The sequence below is a fragment of the Monomorium pharaonis genome, chromosome 2 (assembly GCF_013373865.1).
Source record: "Monomorium pharaonis isolate MP-MQ-018 chromosome 2, ASM1337386v2, whole genome shotgun sequence".
In the NCBI taxonomy this organism is placed as follows: domain Eukaryota; kingdom Metazoa; phylum Arthropoda; class Insecta; order Hymenoptera; family Formicidae; genus Monomorium; species Monomorium pharaonis.
In genome coordinates, this window is record NC_050468.1 from 4,553,484 (window position 1) to 4,575,776 (window position 22,293).

The 22,293-nt window shown below is 43.3% G+C and overlaps 1 protein-coding gene across 1 annotated transcript in view; it reads right to left on the reverse strand.

Moving 5' to 3' along the window:
* Positions 1–22,293, reverse strand: part of LOC105839087 (serine/threonine-protein kinase 17B) — a 124,751-nt gene that overhangs the window by 49,772 nt on the left and 52,686 nt on the right. The window lies entirely within an intron of this gene.

Consider the following 22,293-nt stretch of genomic DNA (forward strand, 5'->3'; position numbering starts at 1 on the left):
CTGCAAATTTTGTTGCCTTCCTTTTTTTCTGTATATGATCTAAAGTTAAGAATAGTGAATATGAGAAAAAAATTCGCCTATAACGTACTACCTTCATTACTGAAATAATTTTTTTTTAAATTAAGAATAAACATTCTTCACTATTATACCTTTTGATAACTAAATACAACAATTTGAAATTCATGTTATATCACTAGCACACATTTATCACACTTACGCTGTATTGCTTCGATTATTGTAAACTTTTCTTATCCTATCGATTATTTCACTCAAATGAACAAGTGCATCGTTTCAAAAATTTAACAGTACTTTTCTGGACAGCTAAGATGTATCGTTGTAAAGTTTCACTAACACCTGTTCATTACTTCTACGTTTAATAAGACGATAAAAACCGAAAAATCGTGAAAATTCATCGAGTTCCTTAAGAGCCTATGTAAATAAAATATTTAATATTTAAATAACTAACTGGTTCAGCTTTCTAAAATTTTTACAGTTAATTTATACCACTAATTCAAACTTTTCTATAAAATTTCATGAAAATATGTTCATTTTGATTTGATTAGCAGCGAAACTCCTTTAATCTTAGGTATCTTAAGACGAAATTCGTAGACCGATCTTCAAGACTCATCTTAAGTACGATCTTGAGACGTCAATACTGTTATTTTATTGGTTAAGTGAAGTCTTAAGTCTGCTCGTGGCTAGACTTTTCAAGACAATTCTTGAATTTAAGATCGGTCTATGAATTCCGTCCCTAAAATCACTCTATTACTGAAAAGGATGCTAAAGCCGTTCGTTTTACCGACATTCTGTTCAACCATTTAATTTCGAATTGAACTCGCAAAATTTGAAAATCCTTTTACACGTTTAAAGTACGTACACAAATAAACGCGAGGACAATTAGATGAACATAAAAAATGCAAAACATTTTTTAAAGTTTATTTATTCATAAAAATATTCGCTTTAAAATACAAGTTATGTAGCTTGTACGTACAAATGAATGGTATCCCGCGGTTCAGAATAGACTGAGGAATAAGACTATATTCGTCAAATTACGATTAAAATCTATTTCAAACCCCGAGATATCATTCATTTGTACATATAAGCTACATAACTTGTATTTTAAAGCAAACATTTTCATGAACAAAGATAAACAAATGACTCTACATTATTGATCTCGATCAAATTTGACGGATACTTTAGATCTGTTTAATTATTTTTAATCCCATACAACGTCTAAAATTGTCAAAGTAAATATTTGCTTCATACAAAAATTCTGCAGTGCATTTAAAAATAATGTAATGTAAATTATATGTATTGTAAATCATATGCGTGTAAGTGGCATGTTCATCGATAGAACTAACAATTTGGCATCTCGAAAAATTATCAATATATTATATATGTGTGTGTGTGTGTGTGTGTATAATTTTTTTTTTTTCATTTTAAGCCTGATATTTATTCATATGTACGTGTGAAACATGTAAATTTCAATTCTGTAAAGCCGATTGAAAGAAAAATTGAACCTGTAATGTCGATAATTTCGTTACACATCAGCATTTCTGTAAAAACTCATTTCTCTCGAGGAATAATTCATAACACATCATTCCGCGGCAAAGTGTCATCGCATATCGTCGAGCGATTAGAAAAGCTGAAAAAAAGCTACGTTACATTCCGCTACAGCAAACATTTTATTCTGGAGGGAGAATGTAATTTCAATCAATCCGAGCGTACCGCAGATCTTATTGGAGATATGCGTTTCCCTATAAGAGCACCATGTTTTCCTATATTACCATTATAGTTTGTCGGGCGCTACTTCGAACGCGCGGCGGAACATCCCCGCAGGGTTCTGCCCCAATGTGGGAATTAATGTGTACTCGTCGTGCGGCTCGCGACGTTACTTTGCATTTCCGCGGAGAAATCGTCGGTAGCGGACCGCCGCCGTCCGCAATTTCTCGCTCGTCGAAGCGGCGAACTGCAATATTTCAACCGTCTCTAATTCTAAATACAATTTATCGATTTTCCATGCGACGTACGCCACATAAGAAATCAAATCTTACACGTTGCACTTTCGCAAGTCACTCTTTGCTTACGGCACAGGAAGACGTTAGTTTACAACGACAATTAAGTTACTCGTCTAGTGATTAACGGAATGGATATAACACATATAATAAGAACACTTTCAAATAAGATACGCGCCATCGCGTCTTCTCACTTTGATCGCGTCTCAAGCGGTTCGTTAAGCAACGAGAAGGGCGGTTATTACGTCTCGATGCATTCCTCGCGACGCGTAAAAAAACGGAACGTATTATCGGAGGAGAACTCGCGATTCAGTTCGACGGGTGTATCGTATCCGATGCGAAATTAACAACGGAAGTATCGGCTCGGGCACGACTAACTGCTATCGAAAGAATTTACCGCCGCTGATCAAAAATCGCGCGACGTACGGCGCGACTCTGCTGCGCCGCGGAACGAGCGGTGTGTGCTGAATAGTCTGCGAGGTCTTTAATTTAGCAAACTCCTCTTCCCGACGTGCCGTGCTTAAGGCGGCTTAAAGACGGCGGCGCGTAGCCATAGCCTAATGGCCACCCTTTTCCTCGCGATCCTCTCCACGATCGCGGCTTTTCACGAGCGCGCGTGGTCGCGAAACGCCCCCCTCATCTCCGCCGCCTTCATGTGGTGATGCACGAAAGTGCATCCGAGCGGTAGCCAAGAGAGCACATTTAAGCCCGGCGGCTTTGAGGATGTGGGAGCCCTCGCCTCTAAGGATGACCCCCAGCTAGCAAAACATCATCACGACTCTTCTACCGGCTTCCCCTTCGCCTTCGCGGTTCTCGCGCGTCTATCATTACCATCGGCTTGCCGCGGGCATCCCACTGGTTTCCTCCCGAAAAGCAACGGTTTACGTTTCATTAAAATTCACTAGCGATTTCGCAAATTCCACTTACGTCGCTCGCAAGGTATTCGTGTGAATCGCAGGTTGTAAAAGGTGAACGCCGGATTCTGGAAGCCGCGACACGTATTCGCAGACGAATCGCATTAGATCCGCCAAGAGATTTATCCCGGTACAAAACTGGATTGCGTTCAGAATGCGGGGGACCGAGAAACAGGGCTAATCTTACCTCCTATCCTCATCCTTTGGATCGCGAGCCTCTACTGATTTTTAACGACATCCCATGGCTTCCGTAAGAAGCGAAGATGGATCTCTAGCAACTCGGGCCCTTTTTGCGACGTTAACATCATCAAGCGTCCGCCGGCATACCTGCGCGCGGCAAGAAAGCGGCCTCTCCGAGGAGGTCTAATCCGCGCGCGCGCGCGCACTCACGACCCCCAGGAAGCCTGAGGCCTTCCGAGAAGGGTGAAGAGAACTGCCCAGAAGAGCAGGGAAAGGAAACTACCGTTCAAGTCCACGGTGGCGAGGGTCCCAATTTTACGCCCCAGGAGTCAAACCGACCGCGGTGGCCGGCGAGGATAGCGCGCGCGCGCGCGATTTCCTCTCCTCTCCTCTCTTCTTCTCTTCTCTCTCCCCCTCTCCCCCCTCTCTTAGTCTTCCTTCCACGAAAATCATCGAGTGCCAGCGAGCGCTTAACGAGCTCTCCGAACCACGAAGAGTGACACCGCCGCCATATCGAAGGAAAGCTCGATCGTTGTCGTTGCCTCCGCGATCAAGGCAACTCCGCCGTTTCCATGAGTGTATTGATGAGTGAATTCGACTCACGGCGAATCGGCCGATTTCGCTTTAACGGTTTTGGAGCATCTCGAGCGGGAGGTGTGTACGTATAAAGAGAATCTCTCGATTCTCGCGCGACTTTCCGATTCGACTGACCCTTTTTCCTGTTTACCTTGTTCGCGGCACCGACCTAAATCGGCCCAGATCGATCTTTCTGTCGGAGGGTACACGGGCCCTTAATCGCTTACTTTCGTTCTACCACCGGCTGCGACTGGCCACAAGCATTACCTTACGCTCAATATTTAGTGACACAACAATACTTTCACGATGTTTGCTTCTTTTGAGCAGCGGCATGGTAGTTATTATTTGTGGGTACCGTTTCTCACCGATATTTTTCGTGTCAGTGCAAATCTTAGGCCTGTATCACGACTCGGCGCATTAATTTGGCCGTCGTACAAAAAAATAATAATTGAACAAGATCAAAGCTACTTGATGCACCCATACGTCCGTTAGGGAAAAATCGGGTTTGACTTCGTCGAGAATGCACGACATGCGGTTTAATTCTTACGCGCGGGATTCTTTCGAGAGCCCCGCGTAAAAACGGAAGCGTCTCGACAACGACTTAACACGGTAGTCCCGCGGATGCTGTAGAAAGTACATACTTTCTCCGTAGCGTCTCTCGCGAATGCTTCGTATGGGTGCGTATGACTCGAGACGCGCATATTAAAGCGTCTCTCAAGAGAGATTATGTCGCTGTATTCACATATGCATAGGTGTGTATGTGTTTTGCACGGTCACAGGTGCAACAGCGAACGATTATGTGCGCGCACCTTGGCGAGCGCTCTCGCTATCTTGCGCAGGATCTCCTCTCTTGCCTTTCTTTCTTGCGTGCCTAACGTCGCGGGGGGAGAAGAGGGGGACAAAAATCACCTCGGACAGTTCCTGGGAAACGCCAGCCGGATTTTATTGTCCAAACGTAATTAAGATACAAGAAAGTGCGGTATGTAACGTACGCGTACGTACATGCGTTATCGTAGAAACTTCGACGTGTCCCCGGGCGGTAAGAATTATAGACCGCAGCTACGCCCGAGCACAATGAGCGGTTCCGAGTTATCTGATGGCTCGAGCAGAAATTGCTTTAGCGTAGCGAAGGAGACTCGAAGGCGCGCGCGCAAAACTAAATTAAATTCGATTTACGGCGTTGATGAGACGCGGATTGGCGATGTGACTCGTCGAAATCTTGAATTAAATATCAAATTCCCTGTCATTGTATCCAATTGTCCCGACTCACGGTCGCGTGTACACGTACCAGTGAATTTCGACCGGGAAGGAAAGTCCCGTTCCCACGAGCGCGCGGATTTACGGAGCGTGGCGCGTCTCTCAAATCTCCCTGCGGGCCCATTAAAACTGCATGTACCGCACGTAGCGCGGAGGATCAACGACCCCTCAGGGGTCAGACGCGCGTTAACTGCCGGTTGCGCGAAGTCGCACCAGGAAATCGGCGCTGACGCCGGCGTTACGCGAGAGAGCTAACTGCCGCCGCCGCCGCCACCGCCATCGTAGTCATCGTCGTCCTTTGAGGAATCCATTAGATCTCCTAAGTGCTAAACATGCTGACTGGCCAATCGGTCGGTCGGTCAATCGGGGTCCGACGACCCCGCTTCATATGACCAGGGCGAACCCTCTTCTTTCTCTGTCTCCGCCGCTCCTCCTTCTTCGGAGGATATATTCGCCTCTTCGCTCTAAGCATCTCTCGCTCTCGCTTCATCTTCTCCTGCTATTTTCTTTCTCCCGCTTTCTCTCGTTCTATCTCCTCGCGCTCCTGCCATCCACCTCCTCACTTCTGCCTTCTGCCTTCGAGGGTCATCGACATTCGCACACGCGGACGACATTGTGTGTGCGACCGCTGTGTTTCCTGGGTCGTCGCAGTTAGGAACGCGTTCTCGGCACGCACCTCGCGCAGGATAATCCCCGGACAACTTGTAATCATGGGCGCGCATATAAAATAAATTGTACAAATAGACAAGTTCGCGCGGCCTCGCGGTGATTATCGCGGTAGAATACAACTCGGCGATTTAACGAGGCTGCCATCGAGACGTCACGATCGTAACGCCCAACGTTCATTAATAATTCTACGCCGATTGCTCCTAATACCGCGGAGCAACAAGCCGCGGGACACATTGTTACGGATCCTCGTTATCGGACGCGCGTCTCGCTGAGAAAACAACCGAGGTACATGAGAGGCTTGTCTCTTTGCGCGCGAGCCTCGCAATTTCCGCGTCAGCCCTGCTCTCAGCCCGGAGCAGCAAATAGTCGATGGAAGAGAGGAGTTTACCTCATTACATAGTCCGCGCAACGCGGAAACCGGAGCGACTTACTCCCCGGCCACCATTAATTACGCCCGACCACGGTAATTAAAGAAATTAGCGGATATCTAAGCACGCGGAGAGGAACGACGTCGCCGTCTCTCATCGGCGAGTTGCTGCTGGCTGCTGCTGCCGCCGCTGCTCTTCTCCTCCTCCTCCTCCCACTCCTCCTCCATCCTATCTATCTCCTGCCTATCTCACGGATGCAAATCTATTGTGCAACAAGTGCGACGGCGAACTAACGTCGCTACCAACGAAGAAATTCGTTCCAGTTGCGTCCGCTGCTCGTTAACCGATTGCACAACCTTACGCAACAATTCGTCCTCTACTCCTGCACTCTTTTTTTCTCTTCTCGAGAAGTGCGCATCTCGCGTCCATGATTCCTTTTACTTGATGCAGAATAATCCATCGATAGAGCTCGCTTTCACGAAGTCTTTACATACTCGAAACGAGAATTTTCGATCTGACAAAGAACTCAACGGCAAGGTGCTTCTATATGTCACTTTGTAAAATAGAAACTGCAACAATTCTGTCAATCCTGTTCTGTCAACCGACAACACAAAGGACTCGACATGTAGGTCACAGGATGTTTCGCCGTATCCCTCGTCTGTCCTGCGACAGATGCATCCAATACGTCCCACCATTAGTTCCCGGATTCTTAAAGCGAGCATTAACTTAATTGATGTGAATCGAGCAGCGTGATCAGCCGCGATTCTCGTCGTAGTGAATAAGGCGCGTAAGAACTGTCGTTCGACAATAAACAATAATTGGTCGGCAGAGTTCACGAGCACGAAAGGTAGGTGATCCGGTATTCGCCGAGAAACTTGGATTCCGCGTTAATCGAGCATGAAAGTTTCGGGCGAGAAGAGTCGCGGCTGAATCCACAATTTAAGATGTCTCTTCACCCGAAGTTACTAGCGTAACAAAGAGACATCCTCGTGAAGTGCGAGTCTAGGAAGCTAACGATTCTGTAATCCAAAGCTGTACCATTTTCTGTCTTATTTTAATTTGTTTCCTGCACTTAACTCACTTAACTCACTTAACTTTTTTAATTTTGTTTACGCATTTAGTGGATAAAGTCACGCGCCGCAACTTAGAAAAGAGACTCTGACATTTGCATAAGTGACACGTCGCGTTGCTTATTACACAGTTATTCGCGGACGACATACAGTGTTGTTTTGTGAAAACTGGATGTTCGAAAAATGCCCGGAAGATAATGTATCTAATTTTACTGCAGGTAGCTGTGCGAGCGTGTAGAAAGTAAGATACTCAAGCCTAGCTGTTCTACGAGACTGGTTTTGACGGGAGATTAATTGCATATCGTTGGAGCAATGGCGGCCAGCACGGCGTAATTACTCGGGTACGAATCGATGTTGAAAGTACTAAACGTATAATGAATACGGACTTGATAATTATAACGGCCTTTTATTTTCGATTCTTGCGTTCTATCGGAGGCGTTCGAAGTGGAACGCGATTATCCCACAAACCGTGATAAATTCCCTCCTTAACAAACGGATAGTACCTTTAAGCTTGAGACGCGAGTGTCGAAACGAGAGCAGATGCAGAGCAGATCAGTCGCGGAGAATAAGTCACGGTTCTCCATCTCCGCGTATCCAGCGAGAGGGCGGAGGAAAGGGGGTGAGGCACGCTCGGGCGTCCCGCGTGTCATCTCGATGACAAGTGGCGTCGTGACCTCTTGGTGTATATAGCTGATGGCAGCACACGTGCATGTCGCGCTCACGCGAGAGGCCTTTCTAATCGGGGGAAGGGAGAGAACCCGCGGGAATCACATGTCGGGGGCGCGCGCAAATTTACGAGCAACGCGCGACGCGTCCGTTTGGCGATCCCACGGATTGCCTAAAATTATATCTCGTTCCAGGTTAATACCCCGTGAGATCTGCTCTCGAGATACGACGCGGCGAGGACCTGTTTCAATAGGCGCGAGGAGGCCGTTACGCGGCTCGAAAGCGGAAAGAGTCAGCCTAGCCTGGAAGCGGCAGCAGTGCGACGTAAATCTCTCACCGCGTCTCTCGCCAGCGAGAGAAACGCTACCCCGATTTTTCACGATTCCACTTATTGTTAGCTGCACAATTCTCCTCTGTGGAGAGGAGCAACTCGCTAGGTTCGAGCGACTTCTCCATACCCTACCGGCACCTCGAAATGGCATATACCACCATAAGCGTCACAACGACAATGACTATTCTCTATTTCCGAGACAGGCTTGCGCGTGTCAAGGATCGTTTCACCGCGCTTCCTCATCGTTACGATCGGATACACGAGCGTGGTTCCGTCGAAAACGAATGGGAATGCCTCGTCGTCGAGGCCGAGAGAATGACGGCTGGCGAGTTAAATGCGTTGCCGCGAATCAAGCGGATACTTACAAAAGCACCGTGGGTCGATCATCGCTCGTTAGCGCCATTGTGTCGCAAGACCGCGACGTGCGTGCCGCATTACGCAACGCACGCACGCACGCATGCACGCACTTGATACGCAGTTGACTCTCTCGCCAGGAGAACCTACACCGAGAAAAAGTGCGCTGGGTATCGCGTAGCGGTTGTTTTGTCTCTTTACACGTGACAAGGAACGTGTGCGTGTATGTTTCACTATTCGATTAATGGTGTCTCATAGCCGAAGCCTTTATGATGCTCATGAATACATAATTGAACGTAATTGAACGTCGCAGTGGAATAGTAACTTATTACGTGATGCCGTTAAAGGACTGCCTAACAGTCGACGAGTGTACCAAATGTGTATTTGAGAATTTGTTACCGAAGGATGTCGTCGCGTTAGAAAATTAAATAAAACTAAATGACAGACTAATGACGGCTCTTGTACTTAATAAATAATATAATTGACGTTGAAAACTCTTTCTCTCTCTCTCTCTCTCCCTCTTCCTCCCTCTCTAGCTGTAGAGTCGTTTGTATTATACAGAGCTACAAGCTTCGTGCGTCTTTCTTTGCGTTTTATAATAATTTATTCGCTTAAAAATGACAAATCGTACCTCGCAATTTTCTTTAATAATTGTCGCATAATTTGGTATATAGGATGCGGCGGATGGAATTGACGTTGACTTTGTAATGGCCCAATAATTGGGCTGTCACTCGTAAATTCCCGCTAGGTATTATCGATCATACATAGCGACGACAAAGAATTATTGGAATGTTATATTAAGCTCATATAGTTATACATGTCTCTGTTCCTTTCACTGTAATTACAGCTGACGCGGGCATACCTCGCGATTAAAGATACACGTTCCTAACACGTAAAGAGCCGGTTTGGCACATAGTCACGCGATCGTGACATCAATGAAACGGATCGATTACTCTTATTGCTGTGATGAAACAAGCGAGGAGTCAGCCCCGCGACTCCGAGCTGATGAGATGAAGTCACACGATCGTTACATTGTGCGATCTGGACAGAGAGTTCCACTTAACTCTTTTCGCTACAAATCGCTACGGGCGGCAATTTGCAAAAGCGTTATCATCTCTCTATGCAATACATATTAAATTTTATATAATCCCGTAGCAAATAACTTTAAGAAAATTGTAGTTAAAACTACGTAACTAACTACGGTGAAGAAACTATATAATTTTCTCAAAGTTTCCTAAAAGTTCCGCGCTGTATAAGGATGCATGTATTACGGAGATACTATTACGAGATATATTACGAGGGGGATGTGCGTTCCGAACGCACAAAAGCATCGTCGAAAAAGTCTCGGAATCGTGATCGCCCGATTGATCTGCGATCGTCTCGTTTCCCCGTGGAACAATCGCGCTCGCTCGGAGATCACAGCTAAATAAATAAAATCTCTCTCTCTCTCTCTTTCTTCGGTGGGGAAGGGGAGGAGGAGAAAACGAGGTGGACGACGATGGGTCGGTAGGGAGACGTCGAATGGCACCGGAATGGTAATTTTATAGGCAAGCTCGTTTTCCACGCGGCGCGCTTCGCTTGACCCTTGGCCCGAAACCCCTCCTTCCCAGCTTCCGATTCTTCACGGATGTCACGCTCGAACAAAGGCACGGGCGCAGAAGAAGACGACGACGATGAGAGCTCTCCTCTTAAGCAGGCATTTGGATGCCGCGCACCGCTTCAGGGTCGCGTACATGGTGGAATCTACACAGCGTAACTTTCGCGACGAGAGCGCGTGCTCTCGCGAAATCCTTGATGTCGCGCGCCAACTTCTCTTTGTGGCCAAGTTCCGCGCGCGCGCGCGTAGGAAAAGACAGCTTCCCGTAAACACCGAGACTTCTTCGCCCCGAGGTCGCGTCGACAATGACCCAACTTATATCGCGCCTCCAAGGCTCGCATTCCACGGATTTCGAGATTCTTCGAGACACGATTCGCAAGAAAGTTCTCGCGAAAAAATTCACCCGAGGTCTTCAATGACACTAGATGTCAGCAAAATTTGTCAAATGTCTTATCGCGTGTATTCTTAAGCGAAAGCTTCCGAAAGCTCTCGATCACGAGGTAAGTCTCGTTCGAGGAAAACTGCGAAAGCCTATAGAGCACGGAAAAATCCGACTGACGCACGGGATCGTCTTACATTAGGCATAGATACGATCATCGGCGTACCAAGGTCGTACCTCGTTAGCGCTTGTTGATTACACTCGACCGATCGCTTGTCATCTCCCTCCCGAATGCGGAACGGGGTGGGAATATCACGTGTGCGCGATGTCGTAACACTCGCGGTTATCCGGCCGCAAACGTCGACGAGATAAGTTCCGCTGCGCCGACCGCAAGGAGTCTCCTCGTGTGAAGCGGCTCGGGTTCGCCTACGGAATGCGGCTGATCGGGTAAAAATGATAAAAGTCCTCCCCGCTAGGAAGGACTGGCTGCTGCAAAGCGTGTGCGCGCGCGCGTTAAAGCCACGTAAAGTTCTATCTACATCGCATTACGTTAACTACACAAGTCGTCATAGAAAACTAATTGTACAATAACTAATTGTACAATTAAAATTGATTGAAAAAGTTGATAATGGTTATAGCAGGATCTTGGTATTCAATTAAGATTTCTTACGTAATTTTTTTTATATATGCATTTTCTAATTCTTTGGACTGCGCGCCATTACTTTTAGGTCTTGAAACGCAGCTCTTAAATTAAACCGGAATAATAATATCACAATTACATTAAATCAGTACTGCTAACACGTATCTATAAGACCTATAAGTATAAATTATACAAAAAATTAGAAAATGGTATTATAAAACATATTATTTGAGATCCTGCACGGAGAGAATTTCTCTCTTAAAATTTACTCTCAAAATCTAGGATAATGTATGACCTCGAGGAATTTTGCTATACTTTTTAGTAAAATTGACTATACTTTCAGTATACTGTACTAAAAGCAAAGTAAATTTCACTATACTTTTAGTAAATTTTACTAAAAAGTATAATAAAATTCCTCGAGGTTATACATTATCCCACAATTATCAGATTTTGAGGATAAATGTTAAGAGAAAATTCTCTCCGTGATTTGCTGACGGTTGGCCCCTTTTCTCAATTTTAATTGTGTAATATATATCGTGATCTTATATCAATTATTGTTTTTATCAACATAAATTTAGGTTTCTTAACTTTCAAATTATTTCACAATTATGTCAATTAGACGAAAAATGCAGAATTGTATAAACTCTTTCTCTCTCATTCGTCCTAATCACGATATCGTTAGAAGCAACAGAACTGGAAGTCACAGTTTAATCTTAGATAATCGCTTCTTCGCTACAATCCCCTTTGTTCCATATTTCTTTTATCTGTATATTGGCGCTGATTACATGACGCGCGAGATTGTATAACATTCCATTCCGTAACACTCCCCATGAAATACGATACTCGTAAAGCGGATGCTGCGGGAGAGTAATTTTCCGCTATTCCGTTAACGCAGCCGTAAGATCGTACGCGTCAGGGGCGGCATCGGCAAGATAAGCTTCCGTCCGAGAAATTCAACATCCGCTCCTTTGAGCCCAGTTCTATTTGGTTTGCAAATGATGCAGCTAGTATAACTACCACCTCAAAGAGAGAGCTCGTTGTTTACGCAGCGGCGAAATGTAAAACGATGAAATGACGTTGAAGTGTTTACATTGATATAATCGCTAAACGATGACTTTATCACTTACCAAGTATATTCATTTTGGATGCTCAAAAAATTTTGACGGTTAATACACAACTTTGTTTTTCAGGCCTTTATACACCAGCTTGCATTTGTCACTAATCTTCATAACTTTTACAACATAAAAATTAAGTGACCCTTACATGTACTTAAACATCATTAGACAGCAATAAGATATTTCGAAAAAATAAAAATCTTCCAAGGTAATTAATAGATTGAGTTAAATCGATATTAGGCATATCTGATCTGATTTTTAACGATCAGGAGGTACAATAGCATCAAAGGGTTATTGAACTGATTTTTCCTTCGCGTAGGGTCCTAAATCGCGACAAGAAATCGCACGGCGCTTCGCAACGCGACTAATACGACTCGGATAATACGACTCGGGATACACAAAGGGCTAATTCGATCGTAACGCCGATCCGCGCCCGCTGGCTCGCTGGCTCGCGCTCGCTCGCTCGAGAGTCGTTCACCCGGCGCATGACCGAGCAAAGGATCTTAGACGAGAAAAGGAGGAAAATGAAGCCGGAGGAAACGAGAACGGGCCTGTTTTGCAAGCGCGGGGCGTTCACGGAGAAGGTTAAATATCATACGTAGTGCCTCGCGCTCGGAGCGAAGGAGGCCGGCTGTGCGCTCGCCCGCCCGCTTCACGCTGAACGATAAAGGCCGCGCGCAGCTCAAGACAAGACTCGGCTCGGCGACTACGCCGCGCCGGTGATTCGCGTGAAAGTTTAGTTTTATGCTCGGCCACTCGACAAAAATCCCCCTCGGCGTATGTGTGAGAACGCGCCGAGTGAACGCGTCGCGGTAGCCCGAGTTATAGTCACCCAAGAACGTTTGCTCGGGCGAACCCCCCCGAGATATCACGCTCGATAATTTTTTCCTCGACACGAGAGGATATTTAAATCCTTTCGGAAAGAAAAATAATACATATGTGTTTTCCTTCGAGGGACGCCATTACAAGTTGCAAAGGAATAAATTGTTTTCATCTGTACGCTACTCTTTAAAATACCTGGGATGCAAATGTGAAAAGTATGAGCTGGACCTCGCGTCTGTCCTTTTTTATTCTTGACGCATTCCGAGGTCCGGCGCAAATAAAGGTATCGCGAATTCGCCGCATTCGCTTGCGCGCCCGTAACGACTCGTGCCTTATCGTCGCGTGCCGATGCGCATTATTTCGCGTTCTACGTGCTCTTCTCGAGAATCGCCGATAAGCACCCCATGAAATTCTATGTTTCCCCACGTTTCCGATCGCGTCTGTCGCAGAACGCACTCTCGATTTCGAGGAATCGAATCTCCTCTCAGAAAATCGCAGCAGATATATTTGGAAAGTTGCAATGAGAGAAAAATGTTTGGTATCTGTGACTATTGGTAACTGACTATATTTGTAATAAAATAATTATGATTAAAAGTACACACCATTTTTATATTTATTACTATTATAATGTAATATTAATAATATGTTTGTAATTTTACCAAGTATCAAAAAATTTCATTATAAATTATAATAATTTCAAATTTTAATATAGTAGAGCGTCAAGATATAAATAGTAAATTAACATATTTTCATGCAGTAAAAATGCAATCACTATTATAGTAAAAATAACTATTTCTTTAACATTCGCTCATACTATTTACGTAGTAATAATAAGTAATAGCTACAATTTGTATGGTTAAGACTATAATTATAAATATAACTATAAATATACACTTAAAAAAATCTAATATATCCAATAAGATATGTAGTTGCGGGCTGACAACTACAGATATACTCAATACAATAATATATGCTATTGCAGTATCAACATTGTACTTGCATTAACAGTAAATATTATTGTAATGAGTATTTTATGTAGTTGGCAGTCCGCAATTACATATGTTACTGGCTATATTACTTTTCTTCTGTGTACAGTTGATATCAAAAATTACTATAAATTATGATTAAATTATGGTAATTGTAACTACTTTTTCTCTCTTAGAATGCGTCGTTCATCAGCAAGCCTCAATTGAAAATTGTTCCTAAATGCATAAACAATTTTAAAATCAAATATTCATTCTTCACTAACAACCGAAGCATATTATTCGTATTGTAGCATTAATTCACATTGAAAAATGCAAATTTACGAAATTTTATATAATTTCACAATAAATATATCTACTGACTCTGACGTAAAGTATCTTAAACTGGTTAGTACTTGCTTTTTGCTTATCGCAAGTATCATCGTAACGTATCTTACTCTAATTATTTTAAGACAATTTTTTCACGTAAAACACATGTGTCAGGCTACTTAATTGGATCGTCAAAATCGGAAATGGATTAATTAGTTACACGGCGCCACTAACAAATCAGAAATTGCGGGAAGTCACGAATGCGGACATCGAAATTGGCCCGCTCGATCTAAATCGTTTATCTCTGCTCGATCGATCAGCGACTTCCTGCTGTCGATGTTTGAAATATGGTCTAGTCCGATCGATTCTCCTCAAAATCTTTACCTAATAGGCGCAAATAAACCGAGTAAAACCATCGATGAAGTCATTGTAGAAAATAAACAAGATTATATTAATACTTGTCTTTTAATATTTTATACACTGCTTAAATACTTTTTTACTTTTTCTTTGACAGAGAATCCTAAATTTATATTCAAAAATTATATTTACGTACATTAGGTTTTAAATAGCAGGCAATGTCATTTTTTCTCACCTGGGTCTTCTCATTCCTCTAAATTTATATTTGTATTCAAGTTATATACAAAAATAGAAATTAAAAATATAAAATGTAAAAAAATTATAAGAATTAAAACAAGTGGCCTTATAAAATAAAAAAACCTCCGATACTGATTCCATATGCCTATACTCTCGTGATAGCAGTATTAGAATTCCTACTTCTCAATGCCTCATAAAGTTACGAGGAATGAATAGTCTGTTTACAGCGGGCGAATACGCAAACGATCGTTCGGGAATTATTCTCGTGTAGCCACCACGTTAAAAAGACGATCGTTAAGTGGTTAAAGGAATCGGCGATAGCGACGGAGAAATTCAAATTACAAAAGCAAGTTGATCGTGCTCGCGCGTCGGTCGTTATTTTAATGTCGCCGAAGATTGTAGTCGGTTCTCCCGATTTAGGCGCGGAAACGCCAGGCGAATGCCAATAATCGGACGGTTTTATCGCCCTCGAAATTAATGCCGCTCACGGACGAGCGAGCGGACATCGACTCCCAAATCCTGCGCGCAAAGAGGAAAAAAAACGTGGACGCGGAGGTGAGTAAAGAGGGAAGAATGAAGGAGGAACGGGGAAGGGAGAACACCCTCGACGTCCTTCGGCGGTCGCCACAGTTTGCTGACCCGGTTCGCAAAGAGCAAAAATCGATGGCGCGTCGTTTGGGATGGAACCGCGAAGACCGAAAAAACGAGTATCAACTACAAAAAAAAAAAAAATCTCCCGAAGTGGTCCCTTTCGATCCGGTTCTTCCGGACCGCAAATGTCGCCCGGCGCTTCGCGATGAATAACTGCTGCGTTCGAAGTTACGTATCCCAAAACGGAGATGAGCGACGCCGCCGGTCTGTTGACTCTCGCACGAGAGGCGGAGGAAAGGAAATATTACGCCTGCAGATATTTATAGCGTTCGTTCGTTCGTTCTTTTACCTCGCATCGGTGCGTGTAGGACGTATTGCATCCCATGCAAGTGTCGCGTCGCGGCGGGCGATAATCAACGAGTCTTTCGCGATTAAGAGCCAGCTGTGAAAACTAAAAGGCGCTCATCGGGAATGCCCATAAACGTTGTCACCGTAACGGTAACCGATGAATCAGCCGCGATTTGTCGCGGAAGATGTTACGTTACATCGAGAAGGCGCGTCCGCGGCGTGGTCCGCGTGAAAACCAAATCAATTGCTACGCGTGAATCACCCACGTGCGCGCGCGTCCCGAATCGTCCGCGCGGAATTATCTCCTGCTCCTGGCAGCCTGAAGAAGCCGTTCGGCTAATCCCGTTCTCGCGATCCTCTGAAACGGAGAGTCTCTCCCGGGGTTCGCGACTTTGTCGACCAATTGATGTACGAGCGAAATTGTCCGATCGCGTCGAATCGAACGCGCGTTAACGAAAACGGTTTTATTATACCGATCTTTTTTTGTTTTTCCAGGACGCTTCTTACGAACGAAGGGAGACGCTCGAACTCTCTTAAGTACGCGTAACGCGTACGCGTAACCTCGAGAGTAACGGTACGAAAAGTCACAACGCAAAGATCTCTCAGTGATCTCGTGGACTTTTCTCTTTCTCTCTTTCTCCCGCTGTTCTTCCTGACGCTACGTGATCCGTATACAAACCCTAACTCTTTGTTGTGCTCAGGTCGGTTGCCAATTGGCGCAGTCCGATAATCGAGGTGACTGACTTCGATCGCGTGGAACGCAAAGAAATGAAGCGAGAAAAGTGAGTCTGGCAACGCCGGGAGATGTACCGAAGTAAATTGGCCTCGATAATATTGGCGACAAACTGACGAATAACGGCCTAATCATTCAAAGTGCAAATTCTCAGGAATGTGGCGAGACCTGTTGATGCCGCTACACTTTTGACGCGTCGCAGTAATACATCACGATCTGGCAACCACGAAATACAGGAAGTATATGCGTTAAAATTGCCATCACAATTCGACAGAAATGTACAGAGTGTCACATATCACGTTACATAAATTTTTGCGGAATGCAAAGCTTGTGCGGCGGGCGCTATAAATATTTATCAAATTGCGCGAATTGCTGAACTTTGAGACGTTGCATCACTCGCTTCGACAACATTCCCGCTGATGTAATAAAATGAAAGGGAAAATTAAGTTCGCTGACAACGACAGCGCTAGTCTAATTGATGTCTTTCTCGACTTTCGTTAACAAGTCAAAAGTACCAGAGAAGTAAAGAATACGATTCTCCACCAGAAAAAAAAAAACAGATTAGAGTTTCCAAAGTAAAAGAAGCATTGTTGATCTTAATTCGATTTGATTGATATTCAGATTGATATTCAGATTGGACGCGGTCTTTCAATTATCCCCACTCCTCTCACTCGCACGAATTACAAAGGAATTCTGTCCAAGGATATCAAGTTTCGCCATTTAAGTCGCGCAACGTGTTATTACCATCGCCAATATCGCAAATGTATAATGAAATGTTGGGCGCGAGTGCAGACAGGCATGACAGATCGACAATGTCGCTAATTCTCGACGGCAAATACGATTTCCTCGATTTGCGCCGAGTTATCGAACCGCTGCGACCGGCAAGGCTGTGACCAAGGCTTGCCAATTGGCAACGGGACGTATTTTAGGGGTTAAACAACCGGCGTAAGTTACGTAAGGCCAACTTGTGGACGCATCGTCGTCGTTGTCGTCGTAGCCTCCCGAATATGGCCGCGCACGATCGAACAATGCGCGCCTGATTTATCACGCAGAACGGGCCGTTAATCTTACACAAAGGTTTGAGCCGAATCTCGACTTTCACAGGAGTGAAGAGCCAAACGGAGACGAACGGCCTTGTGCGCGCGACGCGAACCTGTGGTTCGCATAAATTAACACCCACCGAAATTACGTCAGAGCTGATGGACGAAAGGGGTCGGAGAAAACTCGTTTGTAATTTTTCGTTTGTCGTCCGCACGCGCGAAAATCGCGATCTCGACAATCTAGTGATGATAATAACGAGATGATAATGCTTTATCGCTATTGTCTGTATTCGTGATACTTTTGATTAGCTCTGTGTGTGTGTGTGTGTGTGTGTGTGTGTGTGTGTGTGTGTGTGTGTGTGTGTGTGTGTGTGTGTGTGTGTGTGTGTGTGTGTGTGCGTGTGCGTGTGCGTGTGCGTGTGCGTGTGCGTGTGCGTGTGCGTGTGCGCGTGTGTGTGTAAATATCTATCAAAATAATTTCGACGATAGCACTGAGCAATACAAAATTTATTACAAGATTTAACAAGTTATTTCTTATGTATTTTTTATTGCTTAACACGAATCTGGATGTAAAATGTCCGCATTATATCAGAATTTTGATAAATCTATGAAAATTGTTAAAAATTGTAGCATTTTTTGATAATTATTGTAGTAATAAACTGTGACACGTTAAACTTCGAAAGAATTGCTACTATATGTAGAACACGAATCTAAAGTCAATTTCTAGGAATTAAATATAGCCAATTGCATATTCCCAAACATAAACAATTTAATTTTACAATTTTTTTTACTATATTAAATTTATCACTTTAAATTAAAAAAATTGATTTTTTATTTGTACTGACCTCAAAAATAAAAATATATCATGTTTTGTAAAAATTTATCTTTTAAATGTGCTCCTCTCAACAGGTTCAGAGATTAGATAAGATCAATTTAAGTAAGATTAGATATAATACTATTTGTGTGCATGTGTTTGGTATAATTTTTAGGCTTATAACAATAATTTAGATCTTTCTTCTCAAACCTTGCGAAAGTTTGTAGCACATCCCAATTCAAAATTATTAATTATCGAAAAATGCTAAAAACTGACATTTTTGGCAGCTTATGCTATAGCAGATTTCCCAAAATTCTGATGTGACAGAGATATTCTATTCCCAGAATTCGTGTAACAGCTAAAAATCTACAAGAAGAATCGACTTTTTATTGCTCAGTGTAATGAACCACGTATCATGTAACGTCGCCAACGAATTATGTATCCACGCTAACGAGAGATTACATTTCAATTCTCTATTAAATTCCTCACGCCGAGATAATGAAAGCGTCAGAGTTGCAAGATTCAAAGATACACGGGTAATATACCTACGTGTCGCTCGCATGCGTGCGTGCGTGAATTCCTCCTCAACAGACTTACGCGTGCATACGTACGAGAGTTAAGACGACGGCGACGGTCGATAGAGCTATCGAAAATCTCAAATCCCACTAACCCCATTGGCAAACTACCAAAACAAGGCAGCGGCGTGCACCTTTTGGCGCGGATTTCTTTACGGGAATTTATTTCTTCTTTACCCGAGACGGATATGTAATCGCGATGGATACGATGGTGGTACACCGCCGTTTACGATAGAAATACCGAAGAGGTATGCGCCGAGTGTGAGATATATATATATATATATATATATATATATATATCATTATATAGGAAAGAATTTCCCTCGTTAATGTTTTCACAATTTCGTCATTCAAAATATTAAACAATTAATTGTTGTGATTAAACTACTATACCAACATTTATGGTGAAAGAAATAAGTAATCGCAAAATGTTTCTTTCATAACATTACCATTTTTAAAGTTTTATTTAAATAAAACAAGTATTGTGTATAATAAAAAAGTGGCGAGAAATCTGATTGAACACTAGATAAGTAAATTTTCAAAACGTTTAAAAATCTCGTGGATATATTATCCGCGTATCTTTGAATCTTGCAACTTAACGGTTTCCTTACCTCGGCGTGAAGAATTTAATAAAGAATTGAAATGTAATATTCCTTAGCGTTATAGATATTAATGTTCCTTAGCGTGATAGAATAAATTTATGTGACACATTAGTTAAAAGAAAAGTTTCTGTTACTATACGATATTATTTTGAATAACAGTAATTTGTTATAATAAAAAGATTAAAATCAAACATATGTAAGAATGAAATATATGTCGACTCATTTAAAGCAAATTTAGCTGAAGAATATTAACACGAGAAGCTCGGAAACGCTTGCCTCATTTTGAGTTAGATTTTCTCCTTTTTCTTTATTATGATACTTTGTGTTTGATTTAAATAAAACTTTGAAAATAATACTTATATATAAAGAGACATTTTGCGATTGTTTTTCATAGTTTCTTTCGCCATAAATACATAAATGGGATGCAGTACCAATGCTTGCTTTTGTTCCAACGCGAATTTCAGTCTCCCCTATTAGAATAACTATATTACACTTTCTCATGATGCACAAATTCTACATTTCGCGTAAACAGATACGCGTGAATACAAAGCGATTCGCAGAGAGAGTAAACGCGATGGCGTCGCTTCGACGATTCGCTAGCTCTCCAAGTTAAATTTTATGCATCCGAAGGCTCTCTCGACGTCGCTTATGAGACTAAAAACCAGGACGTAATTACATCATAATCCACCGTGAATCGGCGGTACTTTAATCTCTTTCAGTTAATCTCTTTAACTGAAAACATTCTGCTAACCGCTAGTCATGCGAGTGGCAGTCTCATGGCGAGATGCAGAAGTCGCGTGACCGTCGCATCCGCTAAATGGCGATAAACACGTTTCAGTATTTCAAAAAGCGAAGAGATAAAAACGCTCGCTTTTAAACCCCCAGCGCTAAATATCCTCGCTTCCGTCAAGAGAACGTTTTGTTCGCACCTATAAGGCTGTTTTGTAACACGGGGCCTGTTTATCTCCTGCCGGACGACAGACGAGGATGTGAAATAAAAAACGGCGATTACACGTAATTAGAGAAATAACTATCTTTTTATTGTGATCTCGACAGTGTCCGTTTTGGTGTACGCAGCTACGGATGCTACTACAACCGTCGAGGGAAAGAAACCGTCGCTTTCGAAAGCACGAAATGCGAGTGTAGGCCAAGGCGCATGACCGAGTCTGACGCAAATTTAACGGATATTCGTCGGTGCAGGTCCGATGACCGTTGCATGCAGCCGGACGGCGGCCTACATCTACGTGTAGATTCATCGCGACTTTTTAATGCTCGACGCCGTGACTAATAAAGTGCGCCGCGTTTCTTTTATAACGCGCGGAAGAAAAACGAAAGTGCGCTAATAACGCAATCGACGGATGTGCCGACGGATCGGCGTAAGGCCGGTTGTCAATGGAAACCTTTTTTCGCGGGGATAGTTGAGCAACAGCCGGAATTCTATACGAGACTCGAATGAGTAATTCAGGATAGAGGAGGTAACGAAATTAGAAAATGTACTTTCAAAAGCACCTTTTCTCGAAATAAAATTAAACCTCTGTGTTATCGACAAAGAGATTTATCGTCCCACCTCCCCCTCCTACCTTTTAGCACCTCTCTCGAAAGAGAGAGGCAGCGAACCTGTAACACACTCCGTGCAAATTGATGCCACCATACGCGGTCGATCGGCGAGAAAAGCACCGATACGATTCTTTCCTACCGATCTCGTATACAGACTTGCCCGCCTCTTTCGCGAAATCATAGCTCACGAATCACGCATAATCGGCATAAAGTCTAGTATCGGGCTCGCGGGGAATTGGGTTATCGGGCACTGCCGATGTAAATGCGTTTGCGACTTTAAACAAGTCGCAACAATTCATTTGATCGTCGAAAACATATAATTTCACGAGCCGATGAAGTCGTTCTTCTCTCCTTTCTACGTATAGTGCACGATTTCGTTACGACAGTGACAAATTTAAATCTTTTTTTTTTTTAGTTCACAAACCGGATTGAGAGACAACTTCTTATAAGTTGTCACTAAACACGAGTCTGTAAATAAAATTAAGTACTACATCGCATCATATTTTTGAGAAAATTGAATTTAAAATAGCTAAAACATGACTTTGTTTACGGATTCGCTTATGCAATTTGAATAATCGCATTATCAACCTTTCGCAATACGAATGTGAATACTCATTTCCGACATGTTTTTGTCTGCTAAACACAAATTCATTGTCGAAATTTAATCACGACACATTTTTTAACTATCTACGCTTAAAGCTATTTAAAAATGCCATTTTTCGCACCTTAAAATTTAATTTTCTCAAAAATGTGACATGATAGAGCAATTTTACTTATCACCTGGTCTGGTTCTAAAATCAATGTCAGGCAGGCGGTGTAATTATAACAACGATGAAAAGTTCAAGAAAAGATCACGAAGTTAGTTGTACAAATATTTCCTTGAACTTTGCTCTCGCGAAAAGAATCGATCGAGCGATAAATATAATAAATATGTTTCCAGACAGCTCCTCGCGCGGTGCCAATAAGTCGGTTCAAGCGCGCGGTCGGGACTTGGCGAATCATCATCCATCCCGTGCGCGAATCACCTTATCGATGACGCAGAGGCGCTGGGTCAAGAAATCCTAGAACGATAATGACTCGACGAATCGAAGCCTCCTTTCTACCGTGGCCGGCAATTCAATCTCCCGTTCTTCGTTTTCCGGTATTCAGGATAGCCGGAGGTATTACGACGTGAGAAGTTGCTTTTTCACACGT